Source organism: Balaenoptera physalus, assembly GCF_965194825.1.
Source record: "Balaenoptera physalus genome assembly, chromosome: 7".
NCBI lineage: Eukaryota > Metazoa > Chordata > Mammalia > Artiodactyla > Balaenopteridae > Balaenoptera > Balaenoptera physalus.
The window spans coordinates 119,632,145-119,659,476 of record NC_138886.1 but is presented as its reverse complement, the minus strand read 5'-3'; the positions used below and the strand labels follow the sequence as shown (position 1 = coordinate 119,659,476).

Genomic DNA, 27,332 nt, shown 5'->3' with positions numbered 1-27,332 from the left:
CTAAGTAAGAGGGTCCAGCATGAACTGAAGGCAGCGTGGATTTGTACAGAAGAGACTGGATGTTTTAAAGGGAGAGTGTGGGAGCAGGGAGTGGGAACTGCTGGGGTTTGAACAGAGTCAGGTCCACAAGAAGCCCATCTGGGTTGCAGTCTGGAGTTGATCAAAGTCAGGCCCCTCCCCACCCACGGAGGCTGGGAGAGGGGCCCTCCCTGCAGGTGTTGGCTGGAGCAGTCCATTAAGTTGGCAGCCGTGAGCTTTCTCAGGCAGGCACTTTATAAGGAGAAGGATCATCCTAGGAACGCAGCCTTGAGCTGTTGGAAACCCTGTCAGTGTTTGTTCATGTCTTCCAGCGTGTGTATGTGTGTGGGCGGCAGGGAGAGATGGACAGGTCACTTGGGCTGAGGGGCTGCAGTTTTATCTGCCAAGGTGGAAGCCCAGCTAGGAGAGGACTGAGAGGGCCCTGGCAAGAGTTTGGTGAATATGGAAATGGAAGATTTTTTTTTTCCTTTAGGAGCCAAATCAACTTCTTAGAAATGAACATCACAGTGTCTGAGATTAAAAATACATATTAGATGGGATTAATGGCAAATAATACATAGACAAAAGTAAAAACGCAAAAATTTGAGGGCATCAAAATAGAAACTACACAAAATGAAACACAATGAGAAAAAATGAAATAAAATGAAATAAAAATAAAGCATAAGTGAGCTGTGGAACAGCCTCAAGTGGCCTAAAATATGAGAAATTTGTCCCCAAAGAAAAATTAGGAAATTGGTAGATAAAGGTATTTTTGAAAAATAATAGCAAAAATGTATCACATTTGATGAAAGAAGTTCCAAGAAGTTCAATGAAACCCCAAACAAGAAACATGAAGAAAACTATAAAAATGCACAGTATAATGAACTTCCTCAAAATCAGCGATAAATCATAAACAAGGTCATAGAAAAATGCACATGAAGTATAAAAGAACACAGTAAATCCTAATGCTGACTTCTTACCATAATCCATGCATGAAGCAACTCTTTTAAAGTTATGAAAGACAAACTGTCAGCCTACAATCCCATACCCACTGGAAATATCTTTCAAACATGAAGGCAAAATTAAAATTCTTTCAATGTAAAATTTGAAAGAAATGATTGTAATCAGTCCTGCAGTATGAGAAATACAAGTTCTTCAGAAAAAAAGGAAATGATACCCAAAGGAAAGCTAGATCAGCTCAATGGGATGAAGAGGATGGGAAACAGTAAAAATGAAATATTTTTAATAGTTAAAAATAACTGATGGTGTAAAAAATTAATAATGTATTGTGGCATATATAACAAAATTAAAAGTAATTACATGTAAAACATGACAATAATATCAAAAGGTTTAAATGGAAGAAATAGAAATATAATATTGTAAGGTTCTTATATGTGAGGTGGCATAATAGTACTTGAAAGATACTATACTATAAGATACTATAAATCCTAAAGCAGGCACAAGAGAAATAAAATAGAGTTGGAATTAGTAAGCCAAAAGAAGGAGATAAACTGGAATCATAGAATGTATGTAGTAGTCACTAAATAGATACTGATTGCATAAAAAAGAATATACTAGAAAAAGAAGATATGGTGTATATATACACAATGATTACTCCGCCATGAAACAGAAGGAAATAATGCCATTTGCAGCAACATGCATGGCCCTAGAGATTATCATAGTAAGTGAAGTAAGTCAGAAGGAGAAAGACAAATATATGATATCACTTATATGTGAAATCTAAAATATGACACAAATGAACTTATTTATAAAACAGAAACAGATTTACGGACATATAAAACAAACTTATGGTCACCAAAGGGGAAAGAGGGGGAGGGATAAACTAGAAGTTTGGGATTAGCAGATACATACTACTATATCTAAAATAGAAAAACAACAGAGTCCTACTGCATAGCACAGGGAACTATATTGAATATCTTATAATAAACTATGATGGAAAAGAATATGAAAAATAATAGATCTAAATATAGGTATAGATATATATAACTGAATCATTTTGCTGTACACCAGAAACTAACACAACATTGTAAATCAACTATACTTCAATTTAAAAAAAAAAGACTATACTCAGTTAATACAAAAGGAGGTAGAGAAAGAATAAGTTAGAAAAGAACATATCAGAAAAATAGAAAACAATGAGGATCTAGTTTATGGATTTCATAATATTTTGGATGTTACCCTCACTCCAGGCTTGGCTTCAACTTGCTTTCCAATGCAGGTAATTTTGTCTCAACTTATTTTTACATGTATTTGATATTTCTATACTATGTGCGTGCATATTCTTATACGTCCTTAATTCTCTTATGAACATGTGAGGAATGAATGCATAAAAAATAAATGAATGACAATCTTTATAATTGTAAAAAAAAAAAAAAAGAAAAGAAATAGGAAGATGGTAGATTTAAATGAACATATCGATAACCACCCTAAATGTTAATGTAAATAAAATTATCGCAATTAAAAAGAAGGGATTGTTCATTTGGATAAAAAACAAGGCTCAGCCTATGCTGTCTATGAGAAAATCACATAAAATATAAAAAACATAGGTGGAAAACAAAACACACATCACTGAACGCTAATCAAAAGAAAGTCACTGATTTTTCAAAATAAACTAATAGCCACAGTATGTTTATTAGCCAAAATGGGTTGGGCTGTGTGTTTTGCCGTGTGCAAAAGAGCCCTCACATGTCAGCAGCGTAAACAATAATCGTTTACTTTTTGTTCAGACTTCATGTCTGGTGCATTATTAGCCCTCATCCAATGCTGCTGTCATCACAGGCACTGCTGGCAGTTACTGCAGAGAGAGACAGACCTGGAGGGTCTCACACCGGGAATGAAATACTGAGCCTTCCACGTGCAACTCTTTGTCCAGACTGCTGATAGTTAGAGCAGGTTAAGGAAAGAACAATAAGACATTTGTTACATACACAGTGACGTATTATTACTCCATGGCCAGCATGGCAGATGGCAATGTATGGATGGAGGAGGTTATAGCCTTAGTGGTGACGATGGGAGTGATTTTTAATGTTTTCACTTACCACGAAGTTGCATTTGCTATTCTCCTCCTCTAAAAATCTTAATTACTTGAAATGAGAAGATTCAAGAACAGTGACTTTCCATCAGGGCAGCACATGTGTGAAAAATTATAAATATTTATGTAATCATACTTATTTTTATGTAGACTATCTTTGGAAGGATAAGAAAGAAACTTTTACCGGTATGCTCTGGAAGAGGAACAACTTGGTCAAGATTTGGGGAGAGAAAGACTTCTTCATCACTGAATACTATTGTTAATGGTTTGAATTTTTTCTTAGGTATATATTACTGTTTGGGTTGAATTGTGTTCCTCCAAAATTCATATATTAGTCTTAACCCCAGGGCCTCAGATTGTGACCTTATTTGGGAATAGGGTTGTTGTAGGTGTATATGTGTCTGTGTCCCAATTTCCTCTTTTGTTATAAGAACACCATTAATACTGGACTAGGGTCATACTTCAGTATGACCTCATGTTGTGGTACTTTGTTATGGTAGTCCTAGCAAACGAATACAATTACTCATTAAAATATAAGCATTAAAAAAAAAGCCGGGTGGATAATTAATGTTCAGAATCCAGCAGTACTTCAGAGGGAATAGAATCAAGAGAACATGGTGAGTTATTCTAGGGAAGGGGATGGGGTAGAAAACTTTGACTGCGATGGAAGGGAAAACTATAAGGAAGGATAAGGCAGCAAAATTGTTGGACTTAATTGAAAGAACTTATAGCTGAACCATGAAGACACACGTTTGTCTAGACTGGGTTTTGTTGTTGGATGTGTGCTCTGTGTCAGCCATGTTACTTGATTTTTAAATTGATTGTAAACTTTCACAGGGCCATCTCCGTTCATAAATGTTAGATGTTTAGCATTCACAATTCTCCAATAGAGTTCTCAGACACAGATGGCTCATTGGATTCAGTGGGTGCCTGAAAGGAAAGAACTAGAACATTGGGCCGGGAGTTAGAACACCTGGATTGTATTCTGACTTTTTTCACTCGGTTGAATTATTTAAGTGTCGGAAATTGGTAACTCTTTGGAAGCTATTAAAAGCTGTGCAAATATTTCTGCTTGATGCAAAGGGATTATGGTTTTCTGTATTACTGTCATTTCTTTATTTCTCTGAGTCATTGGTCGTTGTTCCTGTATCATGTTTGTGTTATCTGTATCTGTGCGTGGAAGCGAGAAGATAGGGATGGAGCTACTTATGTATTTCTTAGCTACAGTAAAGTGTGCTCCTAAAATCAGCATGAACTGCCTTTTTGTTGTTACCTACTGTAAAATTGTTAGTGCTCTTCCTGGTATTAATGCATTAATATACTTTGAAACAAAACAAGATATTTCACTTCTTGGAGAAGTTGACTATAAACTCTTTGGCACTATGATAATCTCACTGTCAACTGGATAAATGTTCCAAAGCTCATTTCATCTGTTGCTTACTTTCCTCGACTATTTTAAAATTACTTTTGTGCTGCAAAATTTGCTGCATGTCTGTGTTACTGCCAAGTTATGTTTGTGAAATGTTTTTTAAAAGAAGGGATAAAAGCAAAATACCCATTACTTAATGATTACTTCTCCAACTACCTATTTATTATTTTTAATAATAAATGAGGTTACACGTTGAAAATGACAACTTCGTTTAACACTATTGCATAAAACAGGAGGAACTGAAGCTCGCTTAAGAGAGAAAACCTCTAAGCGAGCTTCAGTTAGTTCAGTAACGCGTATCATTGTCAACACTTCTCTCATCTGCAGGTTTGAAGAAGAATTTAAAGAAACAGCACATGTCAAATTAAGGAGACACCTGTCCCTGGTGAATAATGGTTAAGGTAAAAAGCTTAAAGAGAAAGCAACAAATGGGGAGATTCAAAGTGCAGTTCTAACGTGCAGATCTATTAAGAACAGTTATTTAAGACCGATGTGTCAGAGGAGGTTTTAATTCCAAAGATTAATTTTCTTATTCCTTCAACGTGAATATGGGAGGTCAAGAAAAATGCCTGCCTCTCTCAGGAAATGGGCCTTGTTTCTGGTTTCTCTTAGTATCACTGGAGAATGACCTTTACCAGATGATTAGGTTTTCCTGTTAACTGAAGTCTAACATTTTACTGCATCTGAATGTTATTTAATGAAATGAACTTTGAAGTTTCTTTCCTTAATAAAGTACAACTGAAATCAACTAAAACTGCAATCCCCAGGGTCATAATTTTGAAAGTCAGCTTGGTATTTTGCTCACTCTAAGACAGGAGATGTTGATACTATAGGACCTAGGGGTGAATGTTATCTAGTTCAAGAAGATGATCTGAAATGTTACTTCTTTAAATAAAAGGAAAATTTTTGTGAGACATTAGGACTTTTCTCATTTTTTTTATCTTTATCACATTAGTGTAATATTTCTCTCTGCAAAACATTGTACAAATATGCTGTTGAATTAGGGACAAAGATGGCTTTTTGCAAATTTCTGCTAGGTGCTAATATTTAATGAGACTATCACTGTCATTCTAGAATATAGTAATGACTTCTACGCTGTTGAGGCCGTGTAGGGAACTCCACCTTGGCAGAGATCTTCTGTGTTGTTCACTTGTATATCCAGAATGCATAGACTAGTGCCTAGCACATGACTGGAGTTGACCCAATATTTTTTGGACCAATGTTCTCCATAGTTTATCTGTCAGGTTCAAATTTACTGTGCCGTTTTTTTATCTGAGTGTCTATGGGTCAGGTATTTAACCTCTCTGTGTATCCCTTTCCTCATCATTAGAGTGGCGATCATAGTTGTTCCTATTTCATAGGGATATGGAGGGGAGTTATTGTATTACACATGCATGCATTCATGCATTAGAATCCTATGTTGCAGATAGGAAGTGTTAAAATTATTAAATATTTATTCATCATTATTGAATAGCTTAGGTTTTTCTCTCAAATGTCCCAGGAGAAAGCATAATGCATGGTCCTTCTACCACTAATGTACTTTGGGGGACTGTACAGCAAAGGCTTTGGGAGGGATAAATGGTTAGAGAGTTGCTAGTGTCACAGTACTGTGGAGACATTTATCTTCTTTATCCTCACTTGGCCTTTCTCTATTCTTCTCTCATGATTCTTGTTGCTAACTGCCCTGGCTCTGAACCGTTTTTCCATTCTTTTGAACTCCTTTCCTTGGAGCTCCTAGGGTTTGCTGTTTTTCTTTGCTTCTCATTTGTTTCTCTTCCTGATATTTTTATCACTGTTATATGTCAGTCCTATGCACTCTGATGCAGCATATTGCCAGAAGTCAGTCTCCAGATAATTGAGGTCTTCCTGCATGTAAGTCCTTTGGGAATTCTTAGATGATGGCTCCTGGCTTTAGTTAGATGGGCTGGTAAATCATTATAGCATAGCATATCATATAATTAAATGGTTTCTCTATATTTTAACAACCAGACGCCCTAATGAATTCTGAAGATGGTGCATACAGACACACCACTTTATTTCTTAATGCATTTTTTTATGGCAGCCATTGCAGGAGTCTGGAATTGGTCCTGACTGAGTGCATTTGATGTCATTAAAACATAATAGAATTAATGAATAAGCAGTACATAGAAGTCCAAAACTCAACATGACAAAATGGAAGAATATAAACATCACAGTATACTTGATACATTCTCATTTCTTTACTAATAATAACCCTTATCTAGTCTGCAGAATTATAGGGCCAAAAGTTTGTCTAACAAAATAAAAGTTATCTAATGCTTTGAGAGATTTATTTTCAGTGTGGATGCTCCTCTTAATCTATCTCTCCATCTCTCTCTCTCACCTAAAAGCAAAACTAATAGAAGTCAGTTGGGTAGTGAGATTTAAAGCGAGGTTTGCACACTCCAGAAAGTGCCCAAAAAATGTCCACTTGTGAGCACACAACAAAAATATCAGTAAACATCTTATTTCATTTGAACTTATATTTTGAGGTACTTAGCATTGTGTTATATTAATGTGCTAATACATCTACATAGTTTATAAATCAAAAACATTTATGTCAGCATATATTAAATTTTTCCTGATGGAGTACACTATCAAAAAGATTCAGAGATCAGTAAAGTAGGAATAATTGAGAATTACAATGTGTTGTTGATATGCAGTAGTTATTTATTCCAAAATCCTTTCTGAGTTTCCATTATCATGTATATGCCCTCGTTTCTGGGCATGACTTTTGTAGAGGTAAATAAGTAAAGAACCCACGTAGACCACAGGGGAGGAAAAAAAATGTAATGGGCTCATAAAAATAAAGAAGTAGCCATCTATAAATAAAACGTAGTCTGCCGAGAAATATTGACACATCAGGAATATCAGGTTATTTAATTTTAATGTTAATATTTTTCAATGTTTTACTATATTAACTATAAAATATGAGTATTAAAAGAGCATAATACTATCTCTTAAGAAATTCTTATATAACACTTATTTCATATTTTTCACCAAAAATTATTGGGTAGTGGAATTCATTCATTCATTCAACTATACTTGGTGCTGAAGATAAGGATGACTAAGCCTCACTGTTTTCAATGAGTTTATAGGCTTGATACTGTGGAGTATGATGAATACAACAATGGTATTTATAAAACAATATAAATATAATTTGTAAAAGAGTTATGAACCGTATTATTTAGTTTTATATAATGCCAACATATAGGAAATATAAGCTTGGAAACTAAGAAGTCAAATTCACCACCATTATTTGCTATAATTTTAGCAAATCCAAGAATTGGTCGGTAACCACAGAGGTGAGTAGTTAATGGATTTACCAACAAAATAAATATATGCAAATAAAAGTGCAAATTAACTGATTGCTTTTTGAGAACATTTTCAAATTTTGAAATAAACCCAATTTGAAATTAATTATATAGGAAATATGATACAACCATTTTATCTGCTTTTTCTATATTATTAGGACATTTATATGTTTTTGATCACATTAAATTCTGTTCTATGATCCAGGAAACGTATAATGTTGTTTAAAAAGACAAAGACTCATGAGGAAAGTTAAAAAATCTAAGACGGTTATCACCAAAAAAAAGACAAAAAGTGTAGATGAGGACACAGAGGAAAAGGGAATCCTTGTTCAATGTTGGTAAGAATGCAAAATGGTGCAGCCATTATGGAAAACAATACGGAAGTTCCTCAAAAAACTACAAATACAGCTACCATATGATCCAGCAATCCCATTTGTGGGTACTTACCCAAAAGGATTGAAATCAGGGTCTCAGAGAAATATTAACACTCCCATGTTAATTGTGCAGTATTCACAGCAGCTAAAAGGTGAAACAACTTAAATATCCACTGACAGATGGATAAAGAATATGTGGTCTATACATACAATGGAATTTTATTCAGCCTTAAGATAGGAGGAAATTATGCAATATGCCACAACATGAATGTACCTGAGGACATTACATTATGCTAAGTAAAATAAATCAGTCCCAGAAGTACAAATACTGCCTGATTCTACTTACAGGAGGTACCTAAACTAGCCAAACTCATGGATCCACAGAGTAGAAAGGTGGTTACCAGGGGCTGAGGGGAGGAGGACATGCGGAGTTGCTAGTCAAGGGGCATGTGGTTGCAGTCATGTGAGATGCATAAGAGTGCTCCAGGGAAACAGAGTCAATAGTTAGATAGGTGATAGATAGATAGATAATAAATAGATGAGTAGATAGATGATTCATAGATAGATGGATAGATAATTAGATGATTGATAAATAGAAAGATAGATGATAGATACATAGATGATAGATAATAAATAGATGAGTAGATAGATGATTCATAGATCAATGGATAGATAATTAGATGATTGATAAATAGATAGATGATAGATATATAGATATAGATTTACTAAAGGAACTGGCTCACATGATTATGACAGACGGATGGATAGACAGATGATTCATAAATATTAGGTGAACCAAAAAGTGCCTTCGTTTTTTAAGTAAAAATAAAAGACACATTTTTCATTTTCACCCAGAACTTTATTGAACAACGTATTCGCCCTTTTGTTCCACTACCTTCTGCCATTTTTCAGGTAACTGCATAATTCCATCTTCCCAAAACTTTTAATCTTTTTGAGCAAAGAACTGTTCCAGGTGCCTTTTATAGTCTTCCAGGGAATTAAAATTTTTTCCATTAAGAGAATTCTGTAAAGACCAAAATAAAAGGAAATCCGAAGGTGCAATGCCTGGTGAATACGGCGGATGAATCAGAACTTCCTAGCCAAGCTGTAACGGTTTTTGCCTGGTCATCAAAGAAACATGCGGTCTTGTGGTATCCTAATGGAAGATTATGCATTTTCTGTTGACTAATTCTGGACGCTTTTCGTCGAGTGCTGCTTTCAGTTGGTCTAATTGGGAGCAGTACTTGTTGGAATTAATAATTTGGTTTTCCAGAAGGAGCGCATAACAGAGGACTCCCTTCCAATCCCACCATATACACAACATCACCTTCTTTGGATGAAGACCAGCCTTTTGTGTGGTTGGTGGTGGTTCATTTCGCTTGCCCCATGATCTCTTCCATTCCACATTATTGTACAGTATCCACTTTTCATCGCCCATCACAATTTGTTTTAAAAACAGAACGTTTTAATTACGTTTCAGTAGAGAATCGCATGTGGAAATATGGTCAAGAAGGTTTTCTTTGCTTAACTTATGTGAAACCCAAACATCAAAGTGATTCACATAACCAAGCTGGTGCAAATGATTTTCAACACTTGATTTGGATATTTTGAGTATGTCGGCTCTCTCCCGCTTGGTATAACGTTGATTGTTCTCAATTACTGTTTTGATTTGATCGCTGTCCACTTCAACTGGTCTACCCGAACGTGGAGCATCGTCCAGTGAGGAATCTCCAGCACGAAATTTCGCAAACCACTTTTGACACGTTCAATCAGTCACATCACTTTCTCCATACACTGCACAAATCATTTTTTGCATTTCAGTTGCATTTTTACCTTTCTTGAAATCATAAAACATAATATGCCGAAAATGTTGCTTTTTTTCTTCTATCTTCAATATTAAAATGGCTATACAAAAATTCACCAATTTTGATAAGCCTTTTTTTAAATGCACGTTGATATGACAGCTGTCACATAAAATCAACAAAATTGTTTTGAAAGAAGTTAAAGACAACTAAGTGCTACTAGAGCCATCTTACTGAGAAAACTGAACAGGGACTTCCCTGGTGGTGCAGTGGTTAAGAATCCACCTGCCAATGCAGGGGACATGGGTTTGAGCCCTGGTCCGAGAAGATCCCACATGCTGCAGAGCAACTAAGCCCGTGCGCCACAACTACTGAGCCTGTGCTCTAGAGCCTGCGAGCCACAACTACTGAAGTCTGCACACCTGGAGCCCGTGCTCCGCAACAAGAGAAGCCACCGCAATGAAAAGCCCGCACACCGCAACGAAGAGTAGCCCCTGCTCGCCACAACTAGAGAAAGCCCGTGCACAGCAATGCAGCCAAAAATAAGTAAAATAAACAAATTTTAAAAATATTAAAAAAATACATGAACGAACGTCTTGGCCCACCCAATAGATAGATGACTGACAAATAGATGGATAGATAGATAAACAGATGACTGATAGATAGATGATAAATAGAGTTATAGATTTACTATAGGAATTAGCTCACCTGGTTGTGGAGGGCGAGAAGTCCCCCAGTCTGCCATTTTCAAGCTGGAGGTGTAATTCATTCTGAGTCTGAAGGCCTGAGAATCTGGGGCTCAATAGTGTCTAAGTCCCAGTTTGAGTCCCAAAGCCTGAGACCAGCAGAACTGATGTCTGAGGGTAGAAGTTGGATGCCTCAGTTCAAGCAGAGTGAATTTGCCCTTCTTCCTGCCTTTATTCTGTTCACCCTCAGCAGATTGGATGATGCCCACCTGCATTGCTGAAGACCATCTACTTTACTCAGCCTGCTGACTCAAAGCTAACCCCTTCCAGCGCTGCCCTCACAGACACAGCAGACACGATGCTTCACCAGCTATCTGGTGTCAAGTTGATATGTAAAATGAACCACACATTGGATGGCTAAATTCTAAAAATCTGCTGTACAATATTGTGCTTACTGTACTGTACACTTATATCTGATGAGAGAGTAGACCTCATGCTAAATGTCCTTACAATAATATAATAAAATAATTTTAAAAATATAACACAACTTTACAAACGAAACCAAAAATTTCAATGGCTTATCAAAATATAGGTATATGTATTTTTAATAGAAAAATCTAAATGAGATCATCTGACTGAAGGCAAGTTGCCTCTAAGAAAGATTTTGTGGACCAGACGCCTCTTCTCATCTTGTAGAATTGTTGTTTCCAAGATGGGCCCTCAAGTTTGCCCTGCTTATCTGTATCCATCCAGCAGAGGCAGTAAGGACAGGGAGGGCTGCGCATGGGTGGATTTCATTGGCCAGCCCTGGGTCCAGGACCTAACTAAGTCCCTGGCCAAGTCTAACTGGGGGGTTGGCAGGGAAATGCTGTCTGGTTCTCTGTCAAAGAAATAGATGGACAGGGAGCCCATCTCCGCCACAAACCTTTCTCAGTACAATTAAAATTCAACGTAGGTTTTCATGGGATTGATTTTGTAAGATTAAACTTATCATAGGACATAAAGATTGCCTAAATATGAAGTAATTCTCCATAACCATTTTAATGTATCTGATAGCATTTTTATAGTTCCTGACCTTTTAACTCTGGGCAAAGCAAGAGCCATGTTGGGATTATTTGTGATTGTTGGTAACTGATACAACATCCTCCTTGGACATACTAATACTTTAGGGAGTAAGGTGTACTGTATGAAGGATTGACTATTTACAATAATAAGGATATTTTGATTTTCTTAAAAAATAGGAATATAACATTAAGTTGGTGATAGAATCATGAACCTTTTATTTAGGTAAATATTTTCTTACGTTGTTCAAACTCTCCTTTCTCTGACTTGCTTGGCTTCTTTTAATATGATGAACATTTCTCTACTTGAATCACAAGGTGGCGTTAAAACTCATATTGATAACTACATTAGGAAGAAAATGGAATTTAGTCAAAATTAGGAATTTCTCAGGGAAAATAATTAAAACCACTCTGAAAAGAACAAGGGCAACTGCTACTAAATTTGAAAAAAAAAGGGGTACATTTCAAAATAAAATATGAAGAACAGATTCTAGATTATGAGAAACAAGAGTTAGGAAAATTCATGGGACTGTCTCTGACTACTGAAAATGGAATAGAATATTTTAGAGATTTCTATTGAAATAAGAATAAAACCCAGATAACACTTAAACCTCATTTAGCTCAAATGCAGTTTCTGAATTTATTATCATTTTTTTCAGAAAAAGTTGAACTAGTGGTAGTAAAAAATGTCCAGTTCAAACCCATAATTCTAAAGCATGCTAAAAGAGAACACCATTGCACTTGAATAGCAAAACAGATTACAATATCCCAGCTTTGTTTAAGAAAAAGTAATGGCAAGTTCCATAATAGGTTATTCTTTGTTTCTCTTACAGAAAAAAAATACAATATAGTCGCAACCTACTACTTTAATCATCTATAAGGGATATAATACTTTTAATAAAGATTCACTTGTATTTTGGGGGTATTTGGTGGTGCTGATAGGGAAGCGAATAATAAACATTTTAAGATATCAGCTTTTCTTTCTAAATATGGGAAAATACAAAAGGAAGAACAAATACTTGACTCTATGCTTTTAGCCATTTACATTAAAAGAATTATCTTGAATATCTATAATTTAACTCACATGGTTTCTTGAATCCCTGACTCATGACATTTTTTTATTTTAGGGTGTCTAATGACAATTCACTGAGTCTGTGAATTCCTTAGTAATTATACAGTTAAATATTTTTGACATGATTTATATGTAACAGTTGGATTTTTAGCTCACAATATTTTTTAAAAAACAACAAAATACCTATCATTTTCTTTAAGATTCATCCTAAAATTTAACCTCTCTTGGGACCCTTACCAACCAACCCATCCATCTGAGAATTAATCCATTTCCATTTTACTCATCAATGTTTAAAGTAATTTGACCAATAAATCAAGGAATCGTGCCTCGTTCTACCTGTCATAATAGTCTTTAATAATTTTCCATTAATATTCATCACCTTTATAACATAAGGACTAGGGCAACAAGGCATATAAGATACAGTGCAATAATCGAAGTCTATTTTTATTTTGTTTTATTGTATGTTGGTATGAACACAACATGAGATCTACCCTCCTAGATTTTTAAGCGTACGATACAATACTGATAAGTTACTGGCACAATTGTCACTCAGCAGGTCAGCAACTGATAACTTCCCACGTCCCAGCAGCCGGGAGAGTATAAAAATGCCCAGCAGTAACAAACTGGATACTGTTCAACCCACTGCTTCACAACTGCCTTCCCTCCTATAAGAAAAGAAAAGTATGCTATGGGATATTGGAAAAAAAAAAAAAAAAAAGCTCTTCTCACTTCCCACACAGGAATATGGGATGTCAAATGATTCCCCAGTTGCTTCTATCATATCTGAATGCATAGCTCTTTTAAAAAAAAATGCCATGTGACAATCTTCTGCCTCTACCTACCCCTTCCTCCTGGGGACACTCTTCCCTTGAGTGTCATAATTCCACAATTTGCTGTATTCCCTGTGTCTCTCTGCAGGTTCCTCGTCTCCCCCTTGATCTTTCAATACTGGAGTTTCTCGGAGGTTTGTCTCTTATCGTAATACATCTTCTACCTTTGATATGTCATCCACTGCTAGGGATTCATGGCTCTCCTCAAAATGTATCTAGACGCTTACTCTCACGATCTCCAGGGTAGCATATCAAATGGCCTACTAAACATCTCCGTTTGAATTTCTCATTTGCATTTATAAAGAAACCTAACCAGATAGAACTCGTGCTCTTTCCCAAACCTCTTCCATAAATCAGCAGTGGTGCCCCATCAGCCCCATACAACAACAGCCAGGACTCTCGGCTGGCACCTCTCTCTCTCTCTCTAAGACAACTGGCTTAATTTTATTTTATTCATTTTTGTGCCAATCCTCTTACCCCACAAACCAGATAAACCCCCGATGTGCCCCTTTTCCTCTCCTTCTCTCTTCTTTTTTGTCTCGGGAAGGAGAACCACGAGAGTGATTTATAGAAAAGCACTTGTGTTGAAAGCGGCCTTAAGATAGTTGAAATCCTAGAGATGGATTTAAATCTCCCCACTTCACAAAAGCCCACTATGAAAACCCAAGAATAAAAAGTCAAATTGTAAAGGGAGAAGACAGGGATGGCCACTCTCTACCCTGGTCTCCCCTCCACCCCCTTTATTACCACCGTGTCACATCCCTGCTGGTCAAACAGTTTTAGAAGCTGAGTTAACCTAGTCTTACACATAACGTTCAAATTACATGGACCCGCGTGTGTTATCAGTTGCTCCTTCCCTAGGAAGATAGTCAAGTAACAGCCCTGCTGCTCCTCTGACCGAAATTATCACTGTCCTGAGGTTGATGAGTGCTAGCAGGCCCAGGTGAGGAGTCTTGAGTCCTGACCACTTGGTTCCAACAGAGAACACAGATCCCCCCAACCCCACTACCAAATGAATCAGGTGCTCAAGGTACGTTAAAAACAGGACAAAATCATTCTGAAAGATATATGTTGAGCAGTATTACTTCCATCTCAGTTCTGGTCCCCGCTTTAGGCCCCCAGTCCCTTGTTAGTACCATTCAATAGTGTTTCATATATCCGTACAGTGTTCACGTAAATGCAAGCACGTATGAATATATGTTCTTATTCCCCCTCTTACTCTTTTATACAAAAGGCAGCACATTATATAAGCTGTTCTGTGCCTTGCCTTTTGTCCTTAAGAATATGTCCTAGGGATCTTTCCGTGTGGGTACAGAGAGAGATTCCTCATTCTTTTATCACAGCTTTGTAGTATTCCATCCTATGGATGGCTGCTTCCTAGTTTATTGAACCATTATTGTCCTTTACAAAAGGACTTGAGTCATTTCCAGTAATTTTTTTTAATCTACATTACAAACATGTGTAAGAAACAAGACCCAAGATGATGCACAGGTAAAATCAATTATGATAAAGATGAAAAGAAAATCGGCAGTTTTTTCCTAATTCACTACTTTTTCTTTTTACCTTTTGATCCCCTTCACCCATTTCTCCCCCGCACCCCATCACACACACACCCCTTGCCTATGACAACCACGTTTGTTCTCTTTATCTGTGAGCTTTGAGCTTGGGCTTTTTTGTTGTTGTTGTTTGTTTTGTTGTTGTTGTTTTTCAGATTCCACATATAAGAGAGATCATACAGTATTTACCTTTGTCTCACTTATTTCACTTAGCATAATACCCTTAAGGTCCATTCAAGTTGTTGCAAATGGAAGTATTTTGTTATTTTTATGGACGAATAATATTCCATTGTGTCTGTGTGTGCGTGTGTATATATATATATATATGTATATATGTACCACATTTTCTTTATCCATTCATCTGTCGATGGACACTTAAGTTGTTTCCATGTCTTGGATATTGTAATAGTGCTGCAATGAACATGGGGGTGCATTTATCTCTTACACACTCTTATAATCTCTACAGTTGACCAAATCGTCTCACTCTGACAATTTTACCAAATATATCTTGACTTGTCAACAATTTACATTTCAACTGCCTCCATCCTGGTCCAAACTGTCACAGGTTCTTGCTTCCTTGCTTTATATTATTCAGTTGATTCAAAATGAACTTAGAATAAAGTAAAAAATAAATCCTTAAGGAGACGTACTCAGCTCTGCAGTTTGACTCTGCTTATCTCTCGCCTAATCATATGTATTTCTCCTTCACTCACTATGTTTAGTCATACTGGTTTCAATTCAATCATAAAGACAAATTTCTCTTTACCTTGGTTCTGGGCCATCAAAAATGTGCAAATCAGAGAAATGCAAATCAAAAGTACAATGAGGTATCACCTCACACCTGTCAGAATGGCCATCATCAAAAAATCTACAAACAATAAATGCTGGAGAGGGTGTGGAGAAAAGGGAACCCTCTTGCACTGTTGGTGGGAATGTAAATTGTACAACCACTATGGAGAACAGTGTGGAGGTTTCCTAAAAAACATGAAAAAATCTAAAAATAGAACTACCATATGATCCAGCAATCCCACTCTTGGGTGTGTATCCAGAGAAAACCATAATTCGAAAAGATACATGCACCCCAATGTTCACTGCAGCACTATCAATGGCCAAGACATGGAAGCAACCTAAATGTCCATTGACAGAGGGATGGATAAAGAAGATATGGTACATATATACAATGGAATATTATTCAGCCATAAAAAAGAATGAAATAATACCATTTGCAGCAACAGGGATGGACCTAGAGATTATCATACTAAGTGAAGTAAGTCAGACAGAGAAAGACAAATATCATATGATATCACTTATATGTGGAATCTAGAAAAATGATACAAATGAACTTATTTACAAAACAGAAACAGACTTAGAAAACAAACTTATGGTTACCAAAGGGGAAACGTGAGGGGGAGGGATAAATCGGGAGCTTGGGATTAAAATACACACACTACTATATACAAGATAGATAACCAGCAGGGACCTACTGTATAGCACAGGGAACCCTACTCAATATTTTGTGATAATCTATATGAGAAAAGGATCTGAAAAAGAATGAATATATGCATATGTCTAACTGAATCACTTTGCTGTACACCTGAAATTAACACAACATTGTAAATCAACTATACTCCAATAAAATTTAAAAATAAATTAAGAATAAAAACAAAAATAAAGGATTTTAAAAAATGTGCTTTGCATCTACACCTGGAAAATGCAATCTTCAAATCCTTGTATGTCATCTACTCAAGGAAATCTTCCTTAATCTCCTAATTTAGACTATTTATTTTATCCTCAATACAGACTCTCCTGTCAACCAGCCCATCTTCATTTCTAGCTCTTAATATAATTGTTTAATGACACTTTTTCCACCCAGGTTTAAATATGTATCAATATCTACTATAGTATCTGATTTTATAGTAGATTCTCAATAAACAGTTGTGGGATGAATTAACTGATGGACAGCTGAATAAATGTGCCAGCCACACAATGAACCCTCATGCTGTTAAAAAAGTTCGTTTCTTCTCACACGACCCAGGTCTTCTCCCTTTTGCAGAGGCCAAGTTGAGTGATTCTGTAATGGGATGCTCTGAGATTTTGATTGAGATCTTTGCTTGTGCCAGAAGTTTCTGAATGGTGCAAAGATGACTACAGAGATAGAGCTCTGATGATAATAATATTACGAAGTTCTCCAGGGATAGTTCAAAGAAAGGCTCTTTCTAAGCCTGAGAGGCCGGGGGGACACCTGGGTAAAGGTTCTGAAATCTGTCTGCATGTTGGAGTCACCTGGGGAGCTCTGAAGAAACACCAGTACCAGGCTCCACTAGACTTTTTAAATCACGATACCTCGGGGCAGGATTTGGCCATCAGGCTTGTTTGCTGGTTTTTATTTTTCCAGGTAATACTACTCTGCATCCTATTTTGAGAAATATAGCAGTGGGTTCCAAACATGACTTATCATCAGAATATTTTGGAGTCATTTAAATAAACAGAAAAATTTCAGACCCACCCCTGGAGTTACTGATTTAGTTGGACAGGAATGAAGCTAAATAATCTGTATTTTAAAAGCTTCCCTAGTGATTTTGTTATTCAGAAAAGATTTATAAATCACTGATCTATAACAATGGACCCAGTATTAAATAGTATCAATAAATTCCTCTGAATCCATTTTCTTGAAAAGGCAAAAATAGAAATAATGGCATAGGACATAAAAGCTTTGCTAAAAGAAACATATTCTTTACCAAAGGTATCTCTTCCACATACTTGTTTTAAATTTAAGAACAAGTAAAGAAGCTAATTTAGGTTGGGCAAGTTTTTAAGAATTTTCTCTCAAAAACATGTTCATTGATGGTACTAGTAGGTAGCTTTAATTAAATATACTAGCGATATATTATATATGAATGAGGAAGTGTAGAATGATGGTCAGAAGTTCCATCTTGACTTGTCATTTTTCTAAAATGTACATATGATTAAAATAGTTAAAGTGAACAAAGTATTTCACCCAAGAACCATTTGTTGTAAGAAACAGAAATATACTCAAAGTAACTTACATCTAACATGGGATGGGAGGCAAAGAGGAGACAACCATTACAGAAATGAAAGGGTTGAGAACAAATAGGGTCAAATTTAAAGATGATAAATGGGAGGGAAATGATTACGGTTAATCTCTCAGTCTTTCTGGAGTCTCTTGGATTCTCTTTTCACTGCTTCTCTTTGTGTGTCTGACTCTCTCCTTGTCTCTTTCTCTCCCTCCTTCCCTCCTCTCTGGGTTTGCTTTTTATTCTTTTCTTGGACAGAACCTACCTCTAGTTACCCCTGGGTAACAGGTCACATCATTAAGAGAACATCCTGATTAACTATGGGCCAAAATGGGTTGGTCGATCTTGCTCCTGATCTACAGCAAGTCCCCTACATATGAATGAGTTCTGTTCCAAGAGTGCGTCCGTAAGTCCAATTTGTTCATAAGTCCAACAAAGTTAGCCTAGGTACCCAACTAACACAATCGGCTATATAGTACTGTACTGTAATGGGTTTATAATACTTTTCACACAAATAATACATAAAAAACAAACAAAAAATAAAGAAAACATTTTAAATCTTACAGTACAGTACCTTGAAAAGTACAGTAGTCTAGTACAGCAGCTGGCATACCGGGGCTGGCATCGAGGGAACAGGCAAGAAGAGTTACTGACTGGAGGGGGGGAGAGGAGGTGGGAGATGGTAGAGCTGAAGGATGGTCAGCAATAGGAGATGGAGGGCAAGCTGCAATTTCACTCATGCCTGACGTTGATGGCACAGGTTCTGGCTCCTTGCTGGAACTAGATGCATGTTCGCATCTTTGAAAGTTCGTGACTTGAAGGTTTGTATGTAGGGGACTTACTGTATTTCAGTAAGATGTGGCCTAAAGGGGCAGAATTTCATCTCCTAGGCTTTTCAGGCGTGCCAACACACCATTTACACACAGGAGAGAAGAAGCTATCTCTCCCTCCCCTCGAAGGAGAAAGGTAAAAACCGCTCCTCTGACACGGGACGGAAGGGCCCCGGGTTCTCACCTAACCTTTTGGAATATACACATGCCTTTCCACGGCCTGGATAAACCCTGGGTGTCTTCCACTTCCATGAGCCAGAGAAGTCTTCAAGTCTGGGCTTTATCTCTTTGAAACATAAATACCAAGGGTGATAGCACTCCATTTTTCCCAGTGCCTCAGTAGCTTAACCCAGGGTAAAGAAACATTTTGCAGCAGACACATGTTAAAAATAGCAAAACAGATTTATTTGGAGTCACTGCAGTAGGGGAAAAAGACCTTAGTATGTGACTGAGCTCAATTCCAAAGACAGCAAAGACAGCTGGTGATTTAGAGCCAACAAGCAGAGTGAGGGGGTCAGTGCACGGAAAGTTACTAACAAGAACTTGATTAGGTATCAAGGGCAGGAAGATTCTTGCTAAAATAACTTAACAGGATCTTGCTAAAGGCAGGCCAAGGGTGGAAATTGATCAGCTATAAAAGGTGGAAGTATTCTTGCTAACCGGGATTAGTGGGATTCTTTGCTAAAATTGGACAGGCCACGAGCAGGGTAGCAGACCAAGATCCAGGTCTAGTCAAGACGGCTCAGAGGAGCCTGATTAAAACGTGGGTAAGGAGAGAGTCCTTGCTACCAGGAAACTACTCTGACTGGAATCATTTAGCCCTATTGGAAGTTAACAGAAACTTTATTATTCTTTCATATCAGAGCAATATATTAGATAAATGGATACCGGACTAATTATCATGCTATATGAATAGTAAGATGTTTCTAAGGAAAGTGAAAGCAAACACTCCCTCTATCAGTATGCGGTATAAATTTCTGTGTCTAAGGAGTACCAAGAAATCCAGGGAGGTTCTATTTCTCCACAGTACGGAGTTGAATTCGGTGGGCTGATCCAGGGTGACACTCGATCTAGTGCCAACTCAAAAACAAACAACGCCTTTAATTTTCTACAACCTAAAGGAGTGACTTAGATATTTTGCGGCTATATTTTCATAAAATCAAAATAACACGTTATTTCAGAAGAGCTACCAATTAGATGGATTCAGTTTTGAACATCAAAAAATAGCCTTTGTTTTTCATATTCCATTTCTGGCTTATAAAAGGGATAAATATATTTTTGCCCAGTTTCTTAGAAGTAAAGTTTGATGATATCAAGTTTAATCAATTAAGATGTTTTTGACTGTAAGCAACAGATTATCCATCCAAAGTAGCTTAAGCACTAAAGTTTTTTCTTTGACTCATATAAGAAAAATCGATCATCAGTAGTTCTATGATTGGTGTGACAGTTCAGCAATATTATCCAGAACCCAGATACCTTCTAATCTCTGCTCTGCCATCTCCAAGGTGGTGGGTTTCCATCCTCAGGCTTGTCAATGCACAGGAGCAACACGAGTGCTTCAGGTTTAATGATCCATTTTCAAACCTGTTGAAGAGAACAAAATCTTTTCCTGAGGATTCCCAGCAGATATCTCCTTTTGGACAACTTAGTCACATATCCAGTAAAAGAGAATGAAATTGCAATTACTGGTTTAGGCTAGCCATACCTCGTCACCTTCACTTGGGGCACATTGGGTTTCCTAAACTAAGGGAAAATGAGGAAAGGCCTTTAGAACAAAAAGGTAAACAACAGTGCCTGCCACACCAGTGTCAGTTAGGGTATGGAGAAATAGGTATTCTCATGAAATCTCAGAACACTACTCACCGATGTTTCTAACAATTGAAAATGTAGCCGATGTCATGGGAAATAAAGTTAATTGTTGGTGATAGCAACAAAAAGGGAATAATAAAATAAATTTATGGGATACGATCAGATTTTGAAATGAATAGACTGGTATTACACAGAGTATGGCCCAGATGAAGTGGCCTGAGGCTGTAAAGAGAAGAAGGGTAGAGGGCTCTGAAAATCAGTGAATCAAAAACACAAGACTTCTGCCACATGAGTGTTGGCAAGGGGATGTTTTAGAGCTGGCTTGTTTTAGAGCAAGTCCATTGGATTTGTGTATGTGAGCATATATGTGTATATATGCTCTGAAAATCAGTGAATCAAAAACACAAGACTTCTGCCACGTGAGTGTTGGCAAGGGGATGTTTTAGAGCTGGCTTGAGTCTCACCTGGAAAGAGAAGGCCTCTGCTGAAAGAGGCTGGGGATTTACAGGCAGATGGCTATGGACCAAGAGCAACCAGCTAGAGAAATGCATGCAACTCAAGAGAAGTGCAGGCAAGAAATGTCTAGCGATGTGGAGGACTTCTGTAGAACCAAACCACGGCTACCATGGTCAATGTCAACTTCTGCTCAGCTCAGGGAACGCAGATGCTGGTTCGCAAGAGGGTTAGTCAAGTAAGACCTTTCCAGCTTCCTTAAGTCTTCCACCTTCCTGTATGATTTTGACCCTATCAGGTTCCAAAACCACACTTAAGAAGCTGGAGAGAAGAGGAATCAGGTGAAAAGATAAAAGGGGGAAGGGGCTGACTACCCCCTTTCCCACTGTTAGCAACTAACCTGCAGCCAGCCCAAACCAGGGGAAAAGATACATTTTCAATGGGAATAAAATAACACTGAAATGAAACTGTTTGGAGGACTGGCTGTTACTAGGTGACTTTTCGTTACCTGAAAGTGACTAGAAAATTCATGAGGTTTGCAGAAGATTGCAGTGAGAAAAGGGAAATAATTCGTTCCACAGATGTTTAGAAGGACAGAGAAGGAAAAGAAATAAAGAGACTTAATGATTGCACCTAGGAGTCTAGCTAGTTTTTATTCTCCCATTTAATATATATGTTATATATGCTATATCATATATGTATGATATATTCATATGCACATACTTAGAAACATATAAAGAGACACGTGATTTTTTTCCTGCAGTAATCATAAAAAAACTTTTCGAATCTGTTGCCTTGAATGAGTATGGAGTTGTTTTCCTTAATTTTGGAAATTATGTTTTTTCACTATATTACTATATATGCATACTATATTTTTATATTATACATACACATTTATTCAAAGTCACACACATGGTTATATATGTACAATACATACAATGTATGTATATATACACAGTGCACATGTGTATGTGAGCATATATGTGTATATATGCCAGTTTTTCAAGGATTAAGAAGACAAAGTGTTTGTGGTCAATCTGGGGAATATTTTCCTATTTTATGTTTCCAAATTAAAGAAGAAAACTGACAAATAATGTTTTCAAAAATGAAAAAGGAGATGGAAATAAAAGATACTCTTCTTTGGCATATGAAGATTCAATGAAATAGAAAGGGAATTAAATAATTCTCCCTCATTCATGGAGTAAAAGATATAAAATATCCATTGGATTTGTCAAAGATAAAGCTGAATTATACATATTTTACTTGGTTGAGGATCCAAAGAAATTATATACTTTTCCAGCATCAGATCATGAGTGCAGTAGAGAGATATTACAATGTAAATATCAGAATATGAGATCGCAATATTTTAAAGATAGAAGCATTCTTTGCTATTTATACACAGAGGAATTTAATTATTCAGTACCTCAATAGATAACTAAAGAAAGACATATTAAAAATATGCTCTCATGGCTGTGAAGAAAATAATGCAAATTCAAATAATAGAGGAAATATAACTTCTGTTCCTGGCATTTGTATCACACGTGTTTGAAAAACAGAAGGATAATTTTATACATATTGTATAACATATGTGATTTTAATTATTCAAGCCAGATACATTGCCAATCTGTCTGCAAACACATATTTTTTAATCCTGAAAAAGAAATGTGTTAAGAATTTTAAGTTGCATATAAATGGATACAGAGGAGTAAAAGTCATTTCTGACATTTTGCTTTTCCTTTACTTCAAAATTTTACCTAAATAAATGGGCATCTAATCCAAAAGTTCTATACATTTTTGGGTTCCATATCTTGTCAGTAGTTTGCCCATTATATTTGTGCCATGATGACATCATACATAGTAATATGTAGCATTCAAATTAAATAATATTTTGCATGTTAACTAGCCAGACTCAGTCATGATAGGTGGAAAAATTAAACCAAGAGAAATTAAGTGATTGACTCGAAGTGTCATAGTTAAAAGCATATCTACAGCCTCAATCAAGTTTCTTTCTCCCATCACTGTGTAGCTTTAATTTAAAAAAATATGCATATATCAATGTCTCTTTGTGCATATGCATTGTTTTACATGCCCCATCATCCTAGTTTTCTTTTCTTTTGTCCTTTTTAAAGTTTGTTGCAGTTTAATATGCATAGAGAAATCATAAGCATACAAATCAAAACATTTTCACAAAGTGAATACCCCTGTTAAGCAGCATTCACATTAAGAGATTAAATAACACTAGCATCTGAGAAGACTTGTCTTATCGCCCAGTCACTAAACACCCACAGTAAATCACTGGCCTGAGTACTAACAGCAGAGATTATTTTTTCCTGTTTTTGTACTTCATGTAAATGGAATAATTTACATGCACTATTTGTGTCTGGCTTCTTTAATGCAACATAATGTCTGTGAGATTCATACATATTATAGTGTGTAATTATAGATAATTCATTTTAACTGCCATCCAGTTTTTATTTTATGAAAATATCACAATTTATTTATCCACTCTACTCCTGACAGCCATTTGAGTTGATTCCAGTGTTTGTTAACTTGAGCATTCTTGTGTGCGCCTCGTTACACATACATTTACACACACATTTTTACTCAGTCTCTTCCAAGGAATGAGATTTCTGGACTGAGGAGACAGTGTTGAGTTTTACTAGACGCTGCCAGTCTTCCAACATGATTGCACGAATTTAACACTGCTTAGTAGTGCACTACAACTCACGTTTATCATTTGATTTTTGCCATTCTGCAAGTTGGTTGTTCCACCATCTAATAAAAGAGTACTGTTAAATTTCCAATACAGGCATACTTTGTTTCGCCACACTTCACTTTATTGTGCTTTGCAGATATTACAGTTTTTACAAATTCAAGATTTGTGACAACCCTGTGTCAATCAAGTCCATGGATGTCCTTTTCGAATTTTCAATTCTTTCAGCTCTTGCTTCATAGACTTTGAAGTGCTGATGTTTGGTGCCATCTCAGGACTATTGTGTCTTCTTGATAAATTGACTCCTTTCTCATTACAAAATACCCTCCTATGGCCCTGGCAACATTTCTTGTTCAGAAGTCTACTTCCTCTGATTTAACACAGTCACTCACAATTCTTGTGCTTAGATGTGTGTGGTGTATCTTTTGTCACTTTATCTTCAGCCCATGTGTTTTTCCATTTAATTGTGCTTCTTGGAGACAACATATAATCGGGCCCTGGTTTTCTATCCCACCTGAAAATCTATGCCTTTTAAGAGAATTGTTTAATCATTCACATTTAATATAACTATTGATTTCTTGGTTTTTATATCTGTCATCTTGATATTTGTTTCTGTTTTCTCACATTTTCTTTATTGCCCTTTTCCTTCTCTTTTCTTGTCTTACTTTTGATCCGTGTGTACTTTTAGGTTCCATTTTACCTTTACTATTGATTTCGTAGATACAATTTTTTATTGTATTAATGGTTTCTTGGGTTTAAAATATGCATCTTTTTATTACAGTCAAGTTTCAAACAAGCGTATACTACATGAATAATGTAAGAATCTATAATAGTACACACTGTTTCCCCACAACCCAATTTTGTGCTATATTTGTATACATTATACTACTACATATGTTATAAAATCCAAAATAAATGGTTATTAATTTTGCTTTGAAAAGTTGAAAGAAAGGAATTAAAGTAAGTTGTCTGTGATCCATTTACTCTTTTTACTTGGTAGAAGTTCCTGGTAGGAAGAAAAGAAGGGTAAGTTCCTGGAAATGTCTTTTTTGCTAAGTGGACCTCAGACAGATTAATGATATTATTAAGAGTAAGGGACCCAATCTCTGAAATATCCCTAGCTGGAGATCCCATACTAAATAGAACCTAGCGTGTATGAGAAATGTCCCCAGAAATGTCCCAAAGGCTGTACAACCCTTCAGGCTCTTTCATAACATAAATTCTTACCTCTTTGTGAGGAATCCCATGAACCTTACTTAAAGCCCTCTAATATTCTAGGCCAAAGGGGCATGTCTGACATGGGAGGAAAGGCACCGCCCCCCTCCCCGCCCCCCCCCCCAAGTCCCATATCTCTTTCTTCTTCATCTAAGCCTTTTTCTGAGTTGTTTTTATGTTCTTAAATTATTTAGTAAAACCTGATCCTGGGTACGATCTATGGTTCTGTGAGTTTGACTTGACCTTCTGATCAAGAGTCCGCGTGATTTAAACGTGATACAAAACCCCTTTATACATACCTACCTATTTACCATATACAGTAATCTTAATCCCTGTGTGTAGCTCCAAACTTCCATCTTGTAGTGCAGGTCTGTCATTGAGAAATTCTCTAAACTTCTGTTTGTTTTTAAAAGTTTTTAATTTGCCATCAGTTTTGCAAGAATTTTTTTTATTCAATAGATATAATTTATTAAAAATTTAGCATTACTACAACTTCTCAGGTTCCCTCCCACATGGCTTGAAACATCTATTATTATTCATCCTCTCCTGGGAATTAGTAGCAACATTACCTAGGGAACAATAACAACAACAACAATAATAACAACAACAAAACAGCAGTTACTTCACTTAAAGTGAAGTAGTTAACCCATTTTTGCAAGATTATTTTTCTGTGTGTAAAGTTCTGGGTTGTAAGGGTTTTTAAAATATGTTTTTCAACACCTTATAGATTTTTTTTTTTTATTGTTTTCTGGTTTGCCTAGTTTCTGATGAGGTCTGTTGTCATTCTTGTACTTTTCCCTCTAAACTTACTGTGTTGCTTACCTCTGGCTGCCTTCATACTTTTCTCCTTAACAGTATTTTTCATTAATTTGAATATACTCTGGATTGGTGTAGTTTTCTTGGTGTGTATCTTTTTGGAATTGCTGGGGGTGTTTTGGACCAACATTCTCATAGTTTTCATCAGCTTTGGGAAATGTTCAGTCATTTTTCCTTTATCGATTTTACCCTCTATTCTCTCTTTCTGAGACTCCAATTACACCTATATTAGACTACTTGTCATCAGTTCATGTATCACTGAGTCTGTTAATTTTCTTGGTCTGTTATTCTTTCTTTTTATATTTGTCTCTATCTTGCTGTTTCAATTTGGATAGTTTATATTATTTTCTATGTCTTCAGGTTCAATGATCTTTGCTTTGTCTGCATTTAATCTACTATTAATTCTATCAGTGGATTTTTCATTTCAGTTATTATGCTTTTCATGGGACACTTCATTTCATTTGGTTTGTTTTTGTATTTTCAATTTCCCTCCTTATTACATCCATGTTTTCCTTTAAACACTTGAAATACTTGAAATAGCTATTTTAGTGATTATATCTTCTACTTTCACCTTTCTTTCTTTCTTTCCCTTTCTTTCTTTCTTCATGAGACACAGGGTGATTCAATCTCAGTAGGAGCAAAACAGACATGAGAGTGAGTCTCCCAATTTACAGTTGTTGCTTGTTCCACAGGGACCACCCTGCTTCCCCTCTGAGAATGAGAGACACATTCAAAATGGAAGATTAGGCTTCTAAGTGTGTAGGTGTCCACTTCATCATAATTTTTAACAACATACTGGAGTTGGAAGTAAGACCGTCCTGTCTGTAGTTCTCAGCTCTCCTCTGTGGCCCTTGTCAGCCCAAGTCTGTCTGGAAATCTGCCACTCCAGTGGCATGTGGCTATTTGCAACTGCAAGGTTACAATTTGGCCAAGAGCTTCACAAGTTCGTCCTAGAGTTTCTTAAGACCCTTGGTCAGTGCCATCTACTGCTGATAAATGATTTGTTTCTAAATTTGTCAAATAGGTCTAAAGCATCTTGTGCTTTACCACCACATTTCCTCCCTCTAATTCCTAGGTTCTGAAAGATTATTTGTGGCTAGGAATTTCTTTAGCATATTTTTCAGTAAGCACTTTATAAATATAGTTGGGGGTTATGTAGAACCAAGACTGAATTTATATTGGCTAAAGACTCAGAATATTTATCTGTTGTAGTTTATATGCAGATAGGAAGTGGGAAGAAATATTCCTC

General features: G+C 36.4%; 1 long non-coding RNA gene across 1 annotated transcript in view; it reads right to left on the bottom strand.

The window, feature by feature from the left end:
* The window catches only part of LOC309664114, a 59,870-nt gene extending 34,439 nt beyond the window's left edge, over window positions 1-25,431 (bottom strand). Inside the window, exon 1 of the long non-coding RNA XR_014265627.1 lies at window positions 20,554-25,431. This is a non-coding gene — a long non-coding RNA (uncharacterized lncRNA). The remainder of the gene's footprint in view (window positions 1-20,553) is intronic.
* Between the last annotated feature and the right edge of the window lie 1,901 nt (window positions 25,432-27,332).